The following is a 6,575-nucleotide window of genomic DNA, read 5'->3' as shown; positions in this document are numbered from 1 at the left end:
AAATTATCAGTTTTTGAATAAATATTGTAACGAAAATATTAAAATATGGTAAAATGTTCAAATGTTAACCACTTGTAATTTCCTATAAAAAAAGAGTTTTATTGACTTGATTGTATTTTTTTTATATTTTTTGTTTCATTAATTCTGTATAAGAATTAAGTTTGCAGAGATCTTTTATTAGATTTACATTCAAAAAAATACTACAATATAAGAAAACCACGGCAGTCAGCTGCACTAGTACACATACATTTTTGTAAAATAAATTGCCTAAGCAAAACTCCTTGTTAAATGTAATTTAATTAATTTCGTTTCATAGCATTCAAAAATACGATTTAATCAAAATAAACTGAAAAATAATTATTCATTCATTCACATTCCGATTTTTCACAAAAACTTTAGTTACATTTTTGATTACAAATTTATTACTATATGACATGTGAAACTTTAAACAATTTTAACTTATAATCAACAATTAACTAATTTATCCGTAATGGAGTGTATAGACTATGACAAATGTGTTTACAATTAATTTGTTTGATTGTATTTGAATAATATTTAAAATTTCTCAAAATTCATGTACCTGGGGAAAATTATTCTATGAGCATTTTAAATCTAAAACTAGTTTAGCAATACACAAGCTTAAAGTTTAACTACAGAACCATTTTTAGAATACAATTATTTATCATTTCTTTTAAATGTGTTTAAATAACACGATCACAGTCTATTATTACTAAATAACGAAATACGCATCTCCCGATTTTTCAGTATGTTGTCCAAGCAATGAAATGATCACTGAATCCGGTCGATTTTAAGTTTTCACTTAAAATGTTATACCTAATACATATTATTATTATTATAAATCAAAATGTATTATAAGAATATATTTTCAACCCTGGTTTTAACATTTAATTTACTAATATAATTTTTTGACTATTATCTTATGACTAGAGACCGGAATTTTATGCATTTGCATGTTCATACCGAGTGTATGCACTTATACAAGGATTCGAAATGTGGGCGATTCCGAACCAACTGATTCCATAGATCAAATTTAATTTTGCATATAATGGCATATTTGAAGGATTGGGGCATATTTTTGCATAAGTGCATATAATGTATATATTTTTTAAAATCATAGTAAATAATCAAATTATTTCATGTTTTTATTTTGGAAATTGAAATTTTCAATTACTATTAAAACGGTATAGAATTTTATTTTTTCGAGTTCAATACCGTGTTGATAAACTATTATCTGACAAATAAATTTTAAGGTTACTTCTTAAAGTTGCGTAAAAATTTAGTATTCATTTATTGGGTACACTGCAAATTTGAAAAGTGATACACTGATTTAAATTCACCATGTTTTATCGTTTCATGTATTAGTGTAGTAGCATGACAATATTGACAATTTTGTCGTGTGTAGTAACTAGTAGTGGTGTACATATTATCACGTTTCATTTATGGTTTAGTGAAGTTTTTATTCTTATTTTGCGTAAATTATAAACAATTTGAAAAAATGTCTAAAATACGAAAAAATATTAAGTGTTTGATAAACCAGTGAATTGAACTATATAATAGAGACACTATTGTATTTACAACTGATGAAAACGTAGTCTATTGTCAGGTATGCAATCGCCAAGTACCGTGTAATAAAAAATTTCAAATCACACAACATTTTCATACATCTTTTCATACTGATTCCTTGAAACGAAGTTTAAATAATAAAAAACAAATGTTATTGGGAAATGTTAACAAATCTAATACTAATAATTTTAATGAAGATCTCTGTTTGAGCTTAGTAGCTGCCAACATACCATGGTTTAAACTTCAAGTTCTACAATTTAGAGATTTCTTGCAAAAATACATGAATCAACATATACCAGACGAGAGTTTACTTCGAAAATCTTATTTCGAGCCATGTTATAATAAAATAATAAAAAACATAAGAGAAAAAGTAGGGGATTCGTATATTTTTTTAATTGTAGATGAAACAACAGATATTAATGGTACCTACATAACTAATCTTTTAATAGGTGTGTTAAGTAGTGAAAACTCTTTCAATCCCTTTTTAATCGCTAGTAAAAAACTAGAAAAAACAAATCATTCAACTATTGCACGTTTTGTCAATGATGGCTTAAGGATTTTGTGGCCAAGTGGTGGTAATGACGAAAAAGTTTTGCTATTATTATCAGATGCAGCCCCATATATGATAAAGGCAGGTAAAACATTAAATGTATTTTGCCCCAACATGATACATGTTACATGCCTAGCGCATATGCTTCAAAGGATTGCTGAAAAAGTGAGAGAATTATTTCCAAATGTTAATACACTGGTAAATAATTTAAAAAAAGTGTTCTTAAAAGCTCCCCATCGTGTAGAAGTCTACAAAGATGTTTTGCCAAATGTAGCCTTACCACCAGAACCTACACTCGCTAGGTGGGGTACTTGGATTGAAGCAGCCACCTTTTGTGCTGATAATTTTGAACAGCTAAAAATAATTATCATTGAAAAATTGAAAGAAAAAAATGTGGTCAGTATAAAAAAATGTGAAGATATGCTTAAGTTAGAGTCTGTTAAAACTGATCTTACATATATTAAAACCTATTTTTTTATACTTGTTAAAAGTATTAAAAAATTAGAGTCATCTAATTTACCTTTGTTTGATGCGACAAAAATTGTTAATAAAACTATTTTAAACATGGAAATGGTGTCCGGAAATAATGGAAAAATTATTAAAGATAAAGTTTCTGATTTAATACACAAAAATGGTGGTTTTAAAATATTGAAGCAGATATCAGATGTTTTATCCGGGAAAAAAGAAAGTTTTTTACCCCCAAATTTTACACCCACGATGAGTACTTGTATGAAATATGCACCTATAACATCTGTGGACGTTAAACGGTCGTTTAGTACTTACAAAATGATATTAACTGAAAAAATAACCAACATGACCCTACAAAATATGGAAATGTATATTGTAATTAATTGTTATGAAAACAAAAAATAAGTTTTTTTTTTTTTATTTAAATATTTTTTTGATTTAATTTGATGTTGAAAAGTTTAACATTTCTATTTTATTATTTGTTAAAATGTTTTAAAAATATGTAATGGTGTTTTTTTTTATATATTTAAATATTTTGTTGATTTAATTTGATGTTGAAAGGTCCAACACTCCTAATTTTGTTATATTTGTTATGTTATAAATTTATTAAATTTGTAGTTGATAAAGAAATATAAATATATAATGCATATTTGAGCATATTTTTCATTTATTTGTGCATATTAATGCATATTTTGACCCTTTTGCTTTGCATATTTGCATCATATTTGCCACATTTTTAGTGCATATAATTCCGGTCTCTGCTTATGACCTTAAACACCTGAACTTTGTTTACTTATCCATTAATATTTAATTATTACTTGGCACTCAACCCATTATCATCATGATATACTTCAGCAATACTTCCCTTTCAGTTTCTTAAGTATTAACATGATCATCACCTGACTTAATATGCAGTTCAAAACACTTAATTCGAGATTAGTAAGTAGGTCTCCACAGGAAAAATATTTACCTATACGTGAGTTCCGCTTCAAAAAAAATACATCGTACGTGTGTAAATTCCTACATGAATATATATTATAACAAGTACAGATAGTTTTCCAACTTTATAATCACTTAGGACTAACAACTTAAACGTTGATTGGTGTGGTTAACATTTGTATGTTTTTGTGTTTTATAAAAAAAAAATCTAATGTCTAATGATATTTTGAATTGAACATTGAATTTGAGTATCAAATACACATGAAATACATGTAATCAAGGCTAGGCTTTAACGAGTTAAAAATTAAAATTAAGTTTTTTAACTCACATACAACTTATGTTAGGTTTATTAACTTTATTATTATCTTATGTATATATTATATTATGTTTTAAAAGTATTGTTAAAGCATTAATTAAATATACTAAATTGTATATTTAATCAATGTGCACATATATTAATGCGTTAGTTTGCATTAATTTATAATAATATTTATCCTACTTAACATGGGGTATAATTTTCTTATATAATTGTATGTACGTAATTTTAACATTAATATTTTATAAAAATTAAAAATTGTTTAAATAATATTTAACTTAGGAGGGGAGTAAACTGATAAGTATTATATCTATATATTATATAAAAATAAAAAATTAAGTCAAATTTGTATATAAATAAATTTTTCAAATAATTTTGTTTATCTGAGAAATATTATTATAATATATTGAAATCGATATTTTCTAACATCGTTTACAAAAAAAATCAGCGGGAGTAAATAAATAGATTTACTATGGATATATAATATATATTATATTAAATATTATATATTAAATATATATAACACATATTGATGTATTTCAGTAATAGAATACCACTTGTATTTATAAAATTGCAGTTCAATCGTAGAAATGCTATTTTTATTACCGATGAGAAAGTTTGGTTAGTCGTATTAATATGAATAACAACTCGACTGTGTTTTTAATATAGTCTTTTATTAGTGACCTAACCTAACCTAAATAGTAATGTTCATATAAAATTTGTGTGCGAGATGCCAACCGGTAGACAATTCTCACCGATTTTGATATGATACTGATAATTATTATTTAACCATATAGTATTGTTATTTTACATAAATGCTTATGTTACAAAGTTCAATATTTTTTTTTAATTTAGTTAATTTTTTTATCCATTCATTTTTAACTTATTGAAGTTAAAAAGATATACTGGTTATTGTTATTGTAAATCGATTATTTTTCGTAATATTAGTGCAATAATAATGACGGATAGTACACTTCTGATTTTTCTCAGAGTTGGTAAAAAATAGTAAAAAAAAAAAAAACGAATAAATGCCCTAAAATTGAAAAGAATGATTTAAAAAACTATCATTTTGAACGTGAAATCGAAAAAATGTAAAATAAATGAGTTGTCGAAAAACATTTCAGACGGCAATGAAATCGTAGTCTACTAAATTTCTAGAAAAAATATGCAAAAGTTGCCAACATCCGGGCCCTAATAATAATAATAATACGATATAGTGTTTAAATAATAACGTTTCCGACCGAGATAGAACAATATTATCGATACGCTCATGTGAGTTGTAACCTTGTTAACGCGCGCGCTCATTCTAACGCCGTTCACGCTACGTATCTACTGTATCACGACGATGACCCTGTCGCGTCGATAAGAAACAAGCAATATTGTTGTGTAAAAGACAACAATAACGCAATCTTATTATTACTATTAATAACTATTTTTTCATTTACTCGAGGCTTTGAACACAAAGTTTTCATCAGCCTACAATACTTATTTTATTATGTATAGTCGGTGTTTTAAGTATCTAAAGCTGCTGCGCATACACTCGAGAAAAAAAACAAAATGACAATTTTATATGATAGCTGGTGCAGATCCAATGGGGGGATTGGGTTAGGCTAAAAATTGATAATACTCTATTATTATAGTAATTTTTATGAATTTAGATATATTCATACGAAAGAAATCATACAACTTGGATGGGTAATGCTTTAAAAATGTAGACAGCATTTAAAAAACAGCGTACACATTTTCAAATACGTCACTATTATCATGTTGCCATCAATGTTTATGCACCCAATGTGTTTTCTGAGATTTAATAATAGAACTCTTTAATAATTCCATCCTAAAAATCCCATTCATTATCTGAATAACTATAAAATTCCATATTTTTAAAAAAAAATATTATAAAACTACACACCGTGTACTGCAATCCGTCAACTATCAAAAAAGTTATTGTGGAAAACAATTCGCGGTATCTTGTCATTATTATCACCAGATGAAACAATTATCTGTTCAACTATCATAGTTTGAATTGAAAATTCGAGTACAACGAATGCAACTATATCCAAGGAAATTCGGGCAGAATATTTTTCGGTTCATTCGATCCGGCTGGTTCGGATCTCTAGTGTATTACGTTCCCGGATCCGAATACTTCTTTTGAATGAGTTGACGTTTATGTTTTATGTCTGTGATAAGTAGGCGCCAAGGCCACAGATAGAAAAATATTTTGTGGGAGGGTTGGGGTATAAATATGTCTTCAGACGAACAAATTTACATTTAACATTTCAAACGGACATTTTAATATGGGGGCACTAACAGGCACTTAAAATCATTCAATTCTGTTTAGAGAACAATTTCGGGTGGAGGTGTAGGGTCTGAACCTTAACCTCACCACAGCTACGGGTTAGGTGGGGAGAAAATTCTAAAAATTAGTCGTTTACGCGGAGAATACACATTTTAATGACAATTTTATTATTGTTGTTTGTTGTAACAATTATCGGTTGTCGGCGACGATGTTTACGAAGAACGAAAAAAAAAAAAATTCGCGAAAATCGCACGCGGCGCATCGGTGGAAGAGCGCATACGCGAGTGAAAACGTGTCCAGGTTCGACGCGCGCGAACCGTTCCTTCGGCCATATCGCGTCGGTTTTGTTTTTTTCCTCCGCCGTCCGTCCATCCGTCCGTACACCACGAGGTTTTCGACTGGCGCGATAATCCGCGCGC

General features: G+C 28.0%; 1 pseudogene; it reads left to right on the top strand.

Annotated features, from left to right (window-relative positions):
- Positions 1-1,516: 1,516 nt before the first annotated feature.
- Positions 1,517-5,556, top strand: LOC112685539 (annotated as a pseudogene).
- The last annotated feature ends 1,019 nt before the right edge of the window (positions 5,557-6,575 follow it).

This window comes from Sipha flava, unplaced genomic scaffold, assembly GCF_003268045.1.
Source record: "Sipha flava isolate LNK unplaced genomic scaffold, YSA_version1 281_pilon_pilon, whole genome shotgun sequence".
Taxonomy (NCBI): Eukaryota; Metazoa; Arthropoda; class Insecta; order Hemiptera; family Aphididae; genus Sipha; species Sipha flava.
Note: the sequence above shows the minus strand (reverse complement) of the source record. Positions and strands in the feature narration are given on the sequence as shown.